This window comes from Paramormyrops kingsleyae, chromosome 16, assembly GCF_048594095.1.
Source record: "Paramormyrops kingsleyae isolate MSU_618 chromosome 16, PKINGS_0.4, whole genome shotgun sequence".
Lineage (NCBI taxonomy): Eukaryota > Metazoa > Chordata > Actinopteri > Osteoglossiformes > Mormyridae > Paramormyrops > Paramormyrops kingsleyae.
In genome coordinates, this window is record NC_132812.1 from 14,103,056 (window position 1) to 14,118,740 (window position 15,685).

Here is a 15,685-nt window from a genome sequence, read left to right on the forward strand (position 1 = left end):
CATCTGTGTAACATGCTATTTAGCTGTTTACAGGTCAGCAACAGGGGAAGCACCACTGAAAGCAGGTCCTCTGTATCTGCTCTGTTGGAATACTATTTACATCGGTGTAGGGTGACCAGGTGACCAGTCAGACAATGAGAGGGTGTAACTAGTGGGACCAAATCAGGGATGGGCCACGTGATGAGTATGGACCAATCAGAGCGCTTTTAGAGTCTGTGCCTTCAAAATTCTCTGTTTTTACTCATCCACATAGAGTTGTCAGAAGTATACGACGTGTCAAAGCGTTTACAAAAGTTTCTGTTTTTGGGGGCTGAAAACTCCGGGAGAGTGTGAATGAAATGCGAAATGGAGACTCATGTCTGTGTTTTAAAATGAAAACATAGCAGTGTGCACTTAGCCTCATACTAGCAGGGTGACCAGTGTTGGAGCTAAAATCACCCCCCTTGCCCGCTCTGACAGTCCACGCAGACGGAGCAGGGGAGGAGGGCCCCTATAGAGGATTCCTGATGGTCATCGCCAGCCATTGCACCCGTCACCCCCATGCGAGCTCCTCCTCTAAGCAGAACCTAATGTCATGCTAGCTAAGTTAGCCGAAGTGCTAGCCAGAGTGTAAAATACCCTACCTAGCAAGACAGATAGCCAAGCTGCACATAAAACAGCTTATTTGTTTGGTGGTATTTGTTCTGATATTTGATATTTGCTCTGTTGAGACGTCACATGTGAAATGACCTACCACTTCAGAAGAAATAGCAACTCGCTTTACATTCACTCCCTTTCTGTAGCAAGCTAGTACCGCGATCACAAGTTTATCTGCAGGCATGAATGCACTGAAGGGAAGGGATGAGAATGGAAAAAGGACGTGTGTTAAGTGTAGGGGCAGGGCTTTGAGGAGACATTATTTTCTGATTTGTTGAGTTTCTTGACAGCATAAGCTGGAAGGAACGCCAGGCTGCACCACACATAAAAAAATGACTTGCTTGACATTATTATGCATGGGACTGCCAGTCAGATTAATTTATGTATTTAACCTCTGCGGTTTCATTTGTATCATGACAGAAATGCGTTAAATAGCTAAATCTGACATTATGAATCGTGAACACAAAACCCAAAAATATCACAATGTGATTTTTTTGTAATACCTTTCGGCCCTAAATAGATATCTGTTCGTGTACTGAGGATGGGGGGGGGGGGGGGGGGGGGTCTTTCGATATTGAGGGGGATGTATTGCCTCGTCCTCCCCTGTTTCCCACATCTCTTGTACATGTCACTCAGTCTTGATTGCAGTCCAGGTGGGGGCCTCTGTTACTCCTCACTGTGCAAATGGCGGCCGGCCTTCAGTGGGGCGGGCGGGGGGTGGCAGTAATTTTTCCTTCGCTTTCAGCTCGGCGCCACAGCTGCCAGGAAACCAAGTCGCCGAGTCTGAGTCGGTAAGCAGTCAAATCCACTCCCACCCCCCATTGCGTAAAATCCAGATCAATAGCGGGCCACTTTTTGTTAACGACACTGAGGTAATGCTTTTTAAAAAAATATCCTCACTCACCGTATTGACGGAGGGAACACGTGCTCTGTCTCCAGGGACTGGAGTGTCACGTGACGCCGCTGGCAGTGGAATCCAGCGGAGATCCTGATGGGAGACCCAGTGGTCTGATGAGTCTCCCTCAGGTCCCTGGATGATGGTCTGTGCCATTTCCTGTGTGGGTCCATCATGAAGCACACGACAGGGGGCCGCACGCTGCCCATCCTGGGAACAGCAGGCAGCAGCTGGAGATTTTTTTTTGGAAAAATAATAGGTTAATGGAAAACGTAGAAAAGACACAATAAAATTGTTTATATGTATAGGTATACATATAGGGATTGTTAATTCATCCAAGGCAACTTGTCTGTGTCGCTGGTAAAACTACATATGTCAAAAATTGTATTTCTTTCACAATGTTTATCAGAATTTACCTTGGTGTTGGCCCCTATGTATGTATGTGTGTGTATGCACACATATGTTTTTGTGTGTGTGTATATATATTTTCTGACACTTTTATCAAGAACAACTTACGGTAGAGAGTAAGGTTACAGTTTAAGTGTGCTCTCAGGGATTTCAACTGACAACCTTTGCATCACTTCTCTGTTTGTTGGCTACGGGAGCATATATGTTTGAGACGCTTCTGTGGTATATCTATATCTATATTCTGCTGTTCCGAGGATGGGCTGCAGTTGTCGTTAAAAAAATAGAGTTAATCTTTTTTCTGCAGTCACCTGTGCTTTAATGTGTTATAAAGAGTTTCACTCCTCGGTCTATCTAAAACGCCTAATTGGTTATGAAAAAGCTTTTTTTAATTAGGCTCATACAGTGTATCATTAGGCGCCCATTATCTGAGCAGCTTTGACCTTTACCGCAGCTCCAGGATTGCGCTGCCATCACCGGCTTTAACCGCGGTGCAAACGTGCTCGATCACACCCGGCACGTCGGCACCGGGCTGGGCGGCCAAGGCGTGAATCCACGCGAGACCATGATCATTTGTCACCATTAAGGGGGCGTGTTCGGCCAGGCAGATGAGAATTAATGAAGGGCGTTTAAGAGCCATGCGCCTGTCACCCTGTGAAATGGAACCTCCGGAACAGTCCGGGAGCGACCGGGCATATCACATGGGCAGCCGTGAGTCCAGTGTGGACCGTGTGCTGAAGAAAGCCACCCACCTCTTGTCAAGAAGCCACAAAACAGCCATTTCTGATGTCGTGATTATCCATCTGGGATAGGCCCCTGTGCTTGTGATCGGAAGGTTTCTGGTTCGAATCCCATGCTCAGCAAAGGAGCTACTTTTCTGCTGGACCCAAGGCCCTTAGCCTCCCAAAAAAATGCTCCAGGGGCACTGGATGAATGACTGGCCATGTTCAGACCCCAAGCCTCAGTCTCACCTCTGTATCTGCATGTATGACTGAAAAAAGGTGAGCAAGGAAGGATATGTACCAAAAAGTGTAGCTGTACTCATTATAAAGCTTTATTTCATCACGGTGTCCCCTAGACTGGTTTAGCTAGCCTAACTATGGGAACATCCATCCATCCATCCATCCAACCAACTATCCATCCATCCAACCATCCATCAATCTACCAAGTGCTGATCCTGGTCATAGTGCCTGGGGGGGCGGGGGGATGCTAGGGCTCCTTTGAGGATGCAGGCAGATGCACAACACACATACTGAAACAATCATGTACTACAGAAACCAGTTTACCTAACTACATGCCTTTGGACTATACATAATGCATAAAAAAGAGAGTGACTTTTACCACCTTCAAGGACATAATTAAGGTGTTTAATTAAGGCTCTTTAGCTAGGCTGCAGACTAGGCTGACTTAAAAGGCTGTAATTGCACTGCTAAGCTTTGCACGCTCTTCTCTGTGCTCTGAGGGATCAGTTAGGGCCTGTTGCACACTGCAGTGATGATGAAGGTCACAGTCCAACTGCAGAGCTAGACGCTGAATCACCCTCGCCTCCCCCACCACCACCACCACCACCTAGCCCTCGGCCTCAACACTCGCAAGAAATGCGGGGCCAGAGAGCCCGCAGCGCCGGAGCTCCTCTTCTCAGCGCAGTTGCTGTGCTTGGCACTATTTTTTTTTTCCACAGCCGTGGCGTGACAGAGAAAATCGAACCCGCCAGAAAAGAAGTCATTACATGCAAATGGTATATAAATTAGCGCGTGGCGGAGTGGGAAACAGCACGGGCCTGAGAGCAGAGCTGTCTGCGTATTTTGCTGAAGCAGAACAAAATATCAGAATCGTGCTGCCGAGATGCAGTGATAAACAGTTTTTTTCCCTCTGAAATTATATATACTTAAAAAGAGGCAGAAACTTTACTGAGGAGATGTCTGAGGAGCAAGTGCTAAAACACGACAGCTGTGATTCGTCACAGGTAGAGCTTCGTTTGTTAAGCCAATGAAACTCGTAACTGAACTCTGGTTGTAACCCGATCGTGTCTTTCCTTTGATTAAACCCCATATTCTACTGAGACCTCGAGTTCTGCTTCTGCTTCCCCAGTCCGTGCTTCCCCAGTACATAACAGAAATGCCCCAGCTACTCAGGCCATGTGGCTCTTCTGTGACACCTGCGTCATGTGACAAAAGGCAAATCCATTTCACATCCTACTAATAAAAGCAAACAGGTGCTACTGTTCAGTGCTATGCATAAGTAACTTAGCTCAGCCATATATTACATGTCATTTATTTTATGTATCCCCACAGCTATGAATCACAGATTCTATTTATCCTTTTATTATTATTATTAATCTTAATCCCTGGACTGGTATCCCATCCAGGTGGTCGTTCTCATGAAATAGGTTCCAGGTCCACAGTGACCCTGTACTGGGTAAGCATTTCAGAAAAAGGGATGGATGGATTAGAGTCATTATTCTGAAAAGCTGCTTACAAAAAAATTCTGATTAATATATATCACATATAAAGAAAAATATTACATTCTGTTAGTGCATACCTGGTATTTACTCTAACGGTTTTAACTAGAGATGTTAGGAAGTTTTTGTTAAGAGGAGTGTAATAGGTTGGATCAAGACATTACAGATATCTCAGTAGCTTCCCATCAAATAGCCACCTACTCAAATGTATCAAGACACATTAAGCACTGGGTGACCTTTAACTCTGAAACCACGGTATTAAGGGCACTTTAGGGTGAACTATTCCCTTTATCTCAGTCTGACACCAGTCCTCTGCTTCAATGAGGAAAGGTGAAAAGCGAAGGGTGAGGCGATGTCACATGAACCACTAAGAAGATCAGCTGACAACCTCCTGGGTTCTACAAGAATGTTCTGATTTCTAAAGAAATGAAGAATCTTATTCAAAAAATTATAATTTGGTGGCTAGCTAAAAAAGAGTTGGGGTCTTTGTTCTCATTCATGGTGTGACTTCCTTGACTTCAATTTTTTTATTTGTAGCCCTTTTTATTCCATGGAGGTGTCATCAGAACAATTAGGATGACTTATTGCTGGGGCCATGGTCGTGGTTTTGTGAGCGTGAGCCCTCTGCTCCTGAAAGTGAGCTCTGCACGATGATTGTGGGCACGGTGCACGGCCGCCCCTGTCACGCGCATTGTCTTGCTGATATGCTCTTTGTCTGAACTCCCTGGGTCCTGTAAGAGCTGCAGAGGCCCCTGCCGTTTGAAAAAGCCTTCTCTAGAAAGTTCACAGAAGCTAGGGCAGTGTTTTTCCACATATTCTCACAGAACTTGCTTTTTTCCGATTGATTAAACTATTCACGTGGAACGCTGTTATGACAACTGTACGCACATCAGCGCTAAAACAAATGTGGACATTAGTGGTACTGTCTAACTTCGGGTTAGCGTCATTAATATCCAGCATGCTTGAGATGGTCCGAGCAAGGCTGTTTAAATTGTGATTATAGCCAAAGTTACTGAAGGGAAAAATATATACTGCCTATGTGGCGTTTTCGATCAAAGGCTTAGCCTTGACTCTAGCTGGGCTTAAAAAAGAAGAGCAGTGGCATTTAGGTAAATAGTCGACCTTCGAAATGCAGCTGTTTTTGTTTTATGGTTTTGTGTGTGTTGTTTTTTTGCTTCTTTGTCCTTTGCTTCTGACACGTCAGGTAAGTCTCAGGATTGGCTCCCTGCCCCGTGGTTCTCCTGCTTGACGTCGACAGGCGCTGCTAGCTCGACTGGCTCCCCCCGCAGGCCAGGTGTGGCCGAGCAGCGACCCTGCTGACATTCAGATACTGCTGAGATCGAGAGATCAAGGCCGTCCTTTTCTGGGACCTTTTGACAAATGCCTGGTAATCAGGGGGATACGGTGAACATATATTGTTTTTCTCTATCGAGTTCTTGCACCTTCTCTCCCATCACTGGACTGATACCACTGAAGACTTCATATTGATTTATGCTCCAGTTTATATAGGAAGGTTATCGAGTGTCATGGCTGATTTTGGGACCTTTAATGTTCTGATGCTGGGCTCTGCTCTTTCAGCCTGAGCTCATATTTAGAAAATTTAGCCGGTTAGCATTTGCTTCATATTCTTTCTATTTTTAGGTGCGGTATTAATGGTTGAGGGTGGCATGGAGGATCAGTGGTGCCTCACACCTCCGGGATCGGAGGCCTGATTTCCACCCCTGTCCTGTGTTTGTGCAGATTTCTCTTCTCCCCAGGATTTCATGGATTTCCTCCAGGTACTCCGGGTTCCTCCCGCAGTCTAAAAACATGCAGTTGGCATCTCTAAATCACCCGCGGTGTGTGAGTGCGCCCTGCAATGGACTGGCATCCTGTCCAGGGTGTCCCCTGCCTCGTGTCCTGTGTTGCCTGGAATATACTTCAGGTTACCCCGTGTTTGATAAGCGACTGGCAAGTGGAAGGCTGGGTGGATATTAATGATGGAGATTAAATTGAGCTCCTTGCTTCAGGAGCATTTCTCTCTTTCCCTTGGGAAGCATTATGGGTTGTAGAAAAAAAATGACAGTTTGCAGAAACACAACTCCGGCGGAGGAAAAGCCGTCATCAGGGACGTGTCAGGCGATATACTCAGACATGGCGGTTTACGGGCCGAACAGCAAGGTCCGTGTCTTTCCAACACGAGCCTGAAATTGAGCTGGGGTGCCAAACACCGTCGAAAACAGATCTGGGGTCGCCCTCTGTCGCAGAGTCGCTATCAGCTATTGGGCTGTGAGATACTGAAGTAGCACAGAGAACCTTGCAGACATGCTCCGAGGACTTAACCGTGGAGAACCGCAACCCTGGGTAGGTGATGCGAACTTTGAAATGAATAGATGTCCTTTTCAAGTTGGGCTTGCAGGAGCAGAAGAGATACTTTAATATGTGGCACTCGGACGCAGCTTGATAGATGAACAGATGGGGTCTTTATTTTTAGCATCCATTATCACAGTCCATCAGACACCCATTTAGACGACGTGTAACAGAATAACACAAACAATGCCACATCCAAACCTGTACGCTCTGCCACTTTCTCACGCGCCATCTTGTTCTGCCATGAATTCTAATACCTTGGGGTCGGGTCTCTTGTGATAAGGGGTTTTCTTGGTCCGTAGCCAGAAGTGGGAATATTCATTTAGAGGCAGGAGTGATTCTAGGATTTTTAAAGGTGGGTGGTATAAGAGGGGCTATCATTCATAGAAAGGGGCCAACCTAATCATTAGCCCAGAGGTTCCCGAACTACGATGAAAACTATGATGAAAATTATGTGTAAGCAAAGATTATTCTTTGGTGAAAACTAGACGATAATAAAATACAAATGAATATATGATGCCAAAAATGTACTGACACTCTCGTCGAGGAATAAAAACGAGACAAAAATGTCAGGAGGCAACGAATTTGAAATGAATCCAGTGGGAAGTAGCATCTTTAGATATTTGGTCGACTGTAAATATTTAGACATTTAGCTGACTGTCATGCATGATTGGAATAATGAATAATGTTAATCTAAAGTTAATAATAATCTAACCGGCTTCAAATGTGTAAACCGTATATCCATGTGACAAATAGAAACCATGAAGTTCTGTCTGTGTATTTTTTCTGTAAACTGTTTTGCCATAATTTCTGTGCTACACTTGGCTTTAGGTAGGAAAAAACTTATAACATATAAATAAGTTTCACATTTGATGTGAAAGAAAACAATCCTCAGTACCAACCATGTGGAGTGGCAGTAACGGTTACAAATACCGCAGACACAGAAATAAGCACAACCTAGTTGGTTTTCACTAGTCTGATACTTGTCTACATTTTTCAGATGACATTTGAATTTTCTTTATTCAATTTCTATGCACTGGTGTTGTTTCTTTTAATATGAAAGCAAATGCATTAGATACAAGTCTTTTGCTTATATAAAGGCATTTTCGAAGTGCAATGTTTCATAGTACAACCTTTACAACAGTTAAATCTGGGTCCTTAAAGACCACATATTAAAGCTTAATATCACGCCATAATAGCAGTTCTACAGATGTTTCCTTCAGGAGTCTGTAGTGAGGATGCAGGGAGACCAATTTATGTGTGTGTTTCAAGGGGATGAAAATCTTGCTATTCCCCAATGCATTGGGAACCAATGCATTAGCCAATGATATGTTTTGAATTGGTGAGTGACAGAGGAGGAACCCTATCAGCTTTCAGCTGGGGCAAGTGCCCCTGTGGCCCCGCCCCTGTATATACTCCTGTTTCATGGTAAGAAGGTGGAGACTTTCTTGCTAAATTTGTTCCTTTGCCCCAACCAACTGGGGTTAGCTGGGGGCTCTCAGACGGTGCACTGATATTTACACGCAGGTCACACAGCAACACCAACACAGTCCTGTTATTAAATGGACTTGAAAGGCCTCTGACATTTTTTGCCATCTACGAATGGCAATTCAGACATTCTAATGCACACGCAAGCAGCACTGGGGGGGGGGGGGGGCTGATGTACCCCTGCACCCACCCCACCCGTATGTAATTACCAGCCCTACTAATTAGTGACGGCGTCCCCTCCTGTAGAATGACAAGGTGCGAACGGGAGCCGTGAGGTGTGTGTGTCTGGGCGGGGGGGGGGGGGAGGGGGGCAGACCTGCAGACGTCTGTTTCTTCACTCTCTGTGGGGTTTGTGCTTGGATCCTGTGAGCCGGAAGGTGATCACATGACAGGTGCAGGCGCATGCTGTCATTATAAGGCACCCAGGTGGGGGGCAAGGCCTGCGCCGCAGATTGGAACAGGTAAATATCCAGGGCAGGTAGATTTTAATGTCCGTGGATTATTGTAGCATGACTACACAGCTATATGCATTTTATTTGTAGCAGACGCTCTTGGAGAAATTGGGGGTTAAAGACCTTGCTGAAAGCCATTGGTGAAATCATTCCACCAATGCTGGGATTTGAACTGGCAACCTTCTGATCCTCACAACCCTGGACAAGACATATATATCAATTTAATATAATTTTCATTATGTAATTAAAATGTAATTGGTACTGCCATATGCCTGCATATGCCTTTGCATTGTATTTTCTCGGTGTTTACTTTCTGGGTGTATTTTTAATCCACAGCACTGCCGAGTCGCTGTAGACGAGCTCCTGCCAAAAAGAAAAAAACAACAGTTTTTACGGCGCTCATTATGCTCTCTCACTGGCCAGGGGAATGCGTGGGCCGACCAGGGAGCGGATAAAAGCTGGAGCGCTCACGGAGCCCCGCCAGAAGCGGCACACGGGCGAGGTTAAAGCGGGGTTTAGAGGGAGCGGCAGAATGCACCTCCACATCTGGCGGGAGGAGATCTGACCTCAGCTCTCCACAGAGTTATATATTACCCCCGCCCTTAACTGATCTGTGTTCAATCTATGTTCAGCAGATGTGTAGAGGGGGAGGGGCTTGCATCCATTGGGCCAATGGGAGAAGCCGTAACGTTAAGCAAGCCCCAGGTGTCCAGTATCCCAAGCAAATAGCATGCGGACCAGAACCAATGGGCAACGCAGGGTTGTTGCCATGACAGGTGGATGCTCATGTCGCCCCCAAAACGATATGGACCCGTGAGATCAGATCAGGCAGACAACAAGCTCATTTCGATTCCAGATGACCTTTCATGGCGGATCGGACAAATAAATGAATGTGGGGAGAACATGGCCGATTCCACAGGTGCCTGGGATAACGGGCGGATCATTAAAATGAATGATAACTAATTAGTGTAAACGCGGAGCTTGTGTCAGCGTGTCAAACTGCCTGCGGGGGCAGAAATGGGGGCAGGGCATTTACCTGATGTTTGTCTTCTTATCATCACTTGCATGCTCTCACAGTGCTGTGTAAAAAGAGGCAGGGCCACAGGGACACTAACCAAAGCTGAAAGCTGATTGGCCCCTTCCTTGTCACTCAACGATTCAAAATACATCATTGGTTAATAATATGGTTGGCCCCTCTGTACAAATTATGTTCCCTCTTAAGTCTCCCATCCTAAAACATCCAAAATCACCCCTGCTAATCAGACACTCCTTATATGTCACCATGAATATTTGCTGCTTTGCTGACAGTCACCATGGGAAACATGGTGGACGGCCAAGAATGTAGTGCTTCTGTACATCAGAGTCCGGATCCACATTCCCGTCCCAAAAAGGCATGTGAATTTACCACCTTACAGGTCATGGTGTTGCTTTGCTAAGCGGCTCTGGAATATGAACGGACAGCTTCAATAACTTAGATAACGCGTCGTTAAAGGTTAAGCTTTGCTAAGCTCATGAAATATTTATCTATAAAAATGAGGGGGGGGGGGGGGGTGAGGAAGCAAAATAAAGGGACTTCGCTGTCCTGGGTATTTTTTTATTGCGGGAGCCAGTATAGAACATGGGAATAGATTTTCGTCTAGCGGCACGAGTGGATGGAGTTTACCTTCTGTGGCTTTCTTTACACGGGTCTAGATGAGGAGCTTCGCCACGTGTGAATGAAGCCTGAGCTTCGGAGGCTCACACGAGGAACAGGTGCTTTACACAGTATGAAAGACATTGGCATTAAGGTCGATGTCAAACAATGACATGGTGCTGGGTGTGGATACAGTAACAGATATAGATGTAGAGCTATCATGATCTTTGACTTCATTGTATGTAAACTTAACCCCAATTAGCATAAAGCAATTTTATTGTTAATGATTAATTCTTTTGTTTGCTATTTGTACAAGCAGGGGCAGACTAATGTCTGGGGTGCTTGGATGACATGGCTGGCAGGGCTGAAGTGGCCAATTGAGCTCTTTTTTGAAGCAAAAGAGAAACAAGACAAGAGGGAATCTAAAATGATGTCACATCAATAATCTGCTAATTTGCAGGGTTGGGGGGCTAGGAAAAAAAGCCTATACATTAAAAGCCTCTGTGTACAAGTATGAGTCTGGTACATCAGGATTTTTGCATTTCCCTCTTTGTTCTCTATGAGACACACTGAATCACAGGTATAAATGTGAGATCCATGCTTGGGGTTGAGTGCAGGATCAACTATTTCATTTTTTGGGGTATATTTTATATCTTGATCAATCTTGAGTGGTAACTGAGTGGAGTCCCAAGTCCCCTGTACCATACTTGGGCAGATCAGGACCCCACTGATACTCAGTGACTGAGAAAGAACTCCAGGGTGAGATGATGCAAATAGCCTTTACATTACAAGGTGTGAGAACATGGTTATTAATGAATAGGTGATTGTTAATTATGCCTCAAGCCGAACTTCGTTCTGAGGAGGCTGACACCTCCTTGGGGTCGCAGCATCTTTGCTACTCTTCCCTGTGCCACACCTCCCTCTGCTATACCTCCCTCTGCTACACCTCCCTCACCTATACCTCCTCCGTTACGCCTCCCTTTGCCACACCTCCCTTAGCTATACCTCCCTCTCCTATACTTTCCTCTGCTATACCTCCCTCCACTACACCTCCCTCCTCTTCACTTCCATATGCTCCACCTCTGTTTGCTACACCTCCTTCTGCTGCACCACCCTTTGCAACATCTCCCTCTGACATTCCCTTTGCTACACCTCCCTCTGCTATGCATCCCTTTGCTGCACCTCCCCCTGCTTCACCTCCTTCGCTATACCTCCCTTTGTCACACCTCCTTCTGCTACACCTCCCTCCACTACACCTCCCTCAGCTACAGCTCTCTCTGCTATACCTCCCTGTTACACCTTCCTCCACTACACCTCCCTCACCTATACCTCCTGTTACACCTCCCTTTTGCCACATCTCCTTTAGCTATACTTCCCTCTCCTACTGTACACCTCCCTGAGCTACTCCTTCCTCCGCTTCACCTCCCTATGCTCCACCTCTGTTTGCTACACTTCCATTTGCGACATCTCCCTCCGACAATCCCTTTGCCACACCTCCCTCCGCTATGCTTCCCTTTGCTTCACCTCCCTATGCTTCACACCCCTCAGCTACACCTCTCTCTACTAAACCTCCATCTCCTACACCTCCCTCTGCTACACCTCCCTAAGCTACACCTCAGTCTACTACACCGCCTTCTGCTACAGCTCCCTTTACCACACCTCCCTCCGCTATGCTTCCCTTTGCTGCACCTCCCTCCACTATACCTCCCTCTCCTACACCTTCCTCTGCTACACCTCCCTCCACTTCACCTCCATCTGCTATACCTCCTTCTGCTACACTTCCCTTTGCAACATCTCCCTCTGACACATCCCTTTCCCACACCTCCTTCCGCTACACCTTCGCTACCCCTCTGCCATCCCTGCGGATGTGTTAGTGGTCCTGAGGCTGGTGTCCTCTCACATCCCCATGCTCCTCACCTGTTACTCCAGTATTGCCCTAACATCCCCTGTCCCTGTCTGGGCTCCCCTGTCCAGCTAAACCTGGGTTGTTCCTTCCTCCTGGCACAGACCCCCCCCCACCCCCCCCCCATCTGATGTTACCGGCTGATTCTGGACAGCCAGCCCCGGGGTGCGAATGGACATAGACTGAGGTGGTGGGCGGACGGGCGGCATGCAGGCAGGCGATGGACAGAGACAGGCTGGGATGTGAGCTCCGACAGATTGGCGCGCAGACGCAGAGGCGGCCAGCTGGAGGAAGGCCATCCTGGAGAGTGGAGATGCAGCTAAAGCACATTAAGAAACGCGCTGCTCCTCCTCCGAAACGGGCCGAGTGGGTGGGCGTGAGTGGGTGGCTGCTCTGGGGTCAGGGATGCAGCAACCAGCAGGAAAAGCAGGGCTCCTCAGCGGCGAACAATCCCAGCACATGCAGTGGGGCTGCATCCCGGCAGTGGGTGGATTTCAGCTTGATTAAACAGGTAGTATGTGTGTATTATATGTGCATATATCAAATACACATCAAATACATAATCAGGAAATTCTCATGTGTAACATTAGTTGAAGGAGATAAAATATTTCACTGAAAGAAACAAGTTTTTAAACAAGTGTAATGAAATAATGGTAATGAAATTTACACAAGTGCTGTTCTCCTTGACATGTACAGGGTCAGGCCATTTATGTGGCACCTCCGGAGCATTTTTTTTTTTTGGGGGGGTGGGGGTAGAGACCCAATAGACATGTGATTCTTCTGTTGAGGATGGGATTTGAATGGGTGACCTTCTGAACAGAGGCACAGAAGACTAACCAACTGAGACACACTCTGCCCCATCCATAAATCCATTTTCCAGATGGGAATAAAAACAAAGATATTAATAATGTCAACGTATAAAGCTTATTGACAGATCAGTAGATTGCTTTATTTACAGTTTGGACCTCTCTAGTCTAATAATCATAGTTTTTTGCTTTCCCATCCCCGAATTTCACCTCGACAAACATAAAGTTCAGTGCAGGCGATTCGGTCCGTTCGCTCCCTCTTAACGGCTCACCTTTTTTGAAGCTCCCCAGTATTTGAATCAGTTGCCGCAGGTTTATTGGTTCCCCGGGGTTAAATGGCGCATAGAGAGCCCCCCCCCCCACCTCCCCGCCGCACCCTCGTTCCTGCCGTTTTTGAACCTTTTTTTAACTTTCATGGATCTTTGACTTTAAAGAAAAGCCTGGCACCGATCCAGCATTGATGTTTCTCTGCCTCCCGTTCCTGGAGTCTCCGTCCTCGGTGTCAGTGAGAGAGTCCCGCTAAAATGGGGCGGGGGTGGCGGCAGGTACACTTCATTAAAACCTATATGCAACCATTAAAATAACGAGTGAGACACACCACTATGGCACGTCGCTCCACATAACGGTGAGTTATTTATTAATATAACGCAACGCTGTGAAATCCGCTGCATCAAGGGTAGAAAAGCCTTCTTTTAAAGTATAAGGAACACTTTGAGAAGTAAGCAGGACAAAGGATGTTTGTGTTCCCTTAGTGGGTCAGATATTACTGGGTTTATGTGAAGATGATGCTCCCTGCAGTTAATTGTGCAGCACAGCAGTGTGGGAGAGAGTTATTGGGGGGGGGGGGGCACAACTTAATAATTTAAAGGCAAAGGTCTATTTATTGGGTGGGGGTGTGAATGAAGCCAAAGTAAATATTGGGGCAGTATATGTAACCCCCCCCCACCCCAGTTCCAAAAGCCCCTGATGCAGCACATTAATCTTATATAAACTGAGAAACTGTTTCTCTGAGCCAAATAGAGTATAAAACAACTTAATGTATGTCAAAAGTATTTTTTTTTGTCATTTTGAAAAGTCATGGTATCTGTCCCCAGGTCATGGCATGAATCCATCCATCCATTCATCCATTACAAGGTCACAGTAAGCCTGGAGCCTATCCCAGGAAGCACAGGGTATGAAACAGTGGACACCCTGGGGCAGGGCTGAGACAGGGCACCAGTGCACAAGTTCATTGTGTTAAAATTATCCTCATACTTTTAAAAATAAGGCTTTACATATAATATCTATGTTAGCCTGAGTCAAAATTGACCCTGAATATCATAAAACGGTTTTCCTCCAGTGGCAAATTCCGAAGTGCTAATCTCCTAAAAATTACATCTCAAGCAGCCTCTCGACGAGGCCGGCCAATTAATGGAAAGGACAGCATGTAGCTGCTTGCCGTTCGGTACAGGCTATCTCCTTGAAATAGTCATTTAAGACAGTTATTTTTAATTAAATCAATTCAGTGTTTTACTTTAGTGCACACGAGGGGTCTTAACAATTTACGTAATTGAGTCGGGCCCTATCAAGGGGAGCCTTACTCGAAAATGCCGTGGGAATCGGAACGATTGTTAATTTTAATATGTTCTGTCACTCCAATTTGGCTGACACGGCACAGCTTGCAGAGAACTGCGTTCGGCCATTTGCAGCCGGATGTACACAGATGAAGACGGCTCGCCGCTGGCGGGGAGCCATGGTCCACTTCGCTTCCTCCCAGTCTCCAGGGCTCCCTGGGGATTGGCTAATCCCCGGCCCACGTTTTCTTTTAAAAAGCTTCACGGCGCCTTGGCGTATCTGCCTTCAGCCGCCTTCGTTTTAATTGCTGGGTGGAGCGGGAATATGTCATTTAAAGTTTTATGTTAAATTGATCGCTTTATTGACGGAGGGGGAGACGTATCTTTGGATGGCTGGATGTGTCACACAGTCTCTTGATCACTGCTACAGCCAAGGGCTGTTGCCCGTCTAGCCAAAGACTCAAAGCACCTAAACCTTGAAAAACTTTGAAAGAATTGGGAGAGTTTACTCCAGAAAAGCCAGGTGCTAAATTTAGCCCCGTTTAAATGCTGCCCGTCGCAAAGCCAGCGCTCGGGAAGGTTTGGTGTCCCAAGGGAACCTTTCTCTCTAGGCTTTGAGACTTCCCGTGGGCCAGGATGGGTGCAGGTAGTTCCTCCACTGCCACCTCCCCTCAGTGATAAGTCTTACAGTCGTTTCCTTTTTCGCTTTCGTGATATCTGGAGCGACTAGGATTTTGTGGCATGTTCCAGCAGACGTGTTTGACATCATTAGTTTCCATCGCCAGTCCCTCTGCAGCGAATGCCGGGCGAGTCCTCTATATGATGTCATTAACCGCATCAGAGAGAGGATTTGCCGGCAAAGAGGATTTTCATCCCCCACGCATTACATTTGGGAGGGATCTTAAAACGCCGTTAATCACTCAGCTACAGCCGACAGATTGAGACTCCAATTCTCCAGTGCAGATCTGTCACACGACACGTTTACCGCAAAAACTGCTGCTCGGAGCTGGGGATGGGTGGGGTAGGGGCAGATCTGCTACATCCCCTAAGCAATTTATATGGCGCTGAAGGTTTTTAGGCTGTGGGCAGCTGTTCATACATCAT

General features: G+C 46.5%; 1 long non-coding RNA gene across 1 annotated transcript in view; it reads right to left on the reverse strand.

The window, feature by feature from the left end:
* Nucleotides 1–1,266: 1,266 nt before the first annotated feature.
* LOC140578721 (uncharacterized) overlaps nucleotides 1,267–15,685 on the reverse strand; it is an 86,448-nt gene continuing 72,029 nt past the window's right edge. The window contains exons 4-5 of the long non-coding RNA XR_011982991.1: nucleotides 1,541–1,761; nucleotides 1,267–1,394 (exon numbers count right to left, since the gene is read on the reverse strand). This is a non-coding gene — a long non-coding RNA (uncharacterized lncRNA). The remainder of the gene's footprint in view (nucleotides 1,395–1,540; nucleotides 1,762–15,685) is intronic.